We start from the raw sequence: 712 nt of genomic DNA on the forward strand, positions 1-712 counted from the left end.
TGGACATAAATCTAAGTTTAATCATCACAATGAATGACTAGGAGGTACTTTTTTCCCAGTAAGAATGTAAGACAAAGGATTTGATTGTTCCTAAATATGTGAGCTAGTTATATTATGGTAATAAACACTCAGACTCAAGAATCAGTCTGAACTTTACTCCTGGTTCTGCCCCTAAGCGGCCATGTGAGTTCGGCCACTCATTCAGCCTTTCTGGTCAATGATGTCCCATGATCTCAAAGTCTTTTTGGAATTGAATATTCAAGGACAAGATACATACCTGCCAGAAATCCTCGATGTCTTTGAAATACATAACACCACTTGTCTTGACTCCTGCAAATTTAAAAGAAATGAAGTGACCCATACCTCTAATTTTATCATACCCCAATATTACTACCCACACCCCCAATGTTTATTTTGCAGTTAAACAAATGGAGTTTTAATTAAGCTCAAAGACATATGCTTGCTAAGCAAGTAACAGCTCTCTTCTGGGATTCAGCTAACTTTTCTTCTAGATTAGGGATGTGGCAAGCACAATGGTCTTAGAAGACATTTGGGAAGCAGTCCTTGCAGAGGGAGACAGGTGGGTGTGATCGAGTCCAAACTATGTCTCTGTGCTGAAATCTTTTGCATTTACTTGGTGACAGGTGGCTCGTCTACCTATTCCCTCACAATCCTCAGGATGAGATGATCCTTGCTTACTGACACAGCCTTT

Source organism: Pteropus medius, unplaced genomic scaffold (genome assembly GCF_902729225.1).
Source record: "Pteropus medius unplaced genomic scaffold, Ma_sr-lr_union100, whole genome shotgun sequence".
Lineage (NCBI taxonomy): Eukaryota > Metazoa > Chordata > Mammalia > Chiroptera > Pteropodidae > Pteropus > Pteropus medius.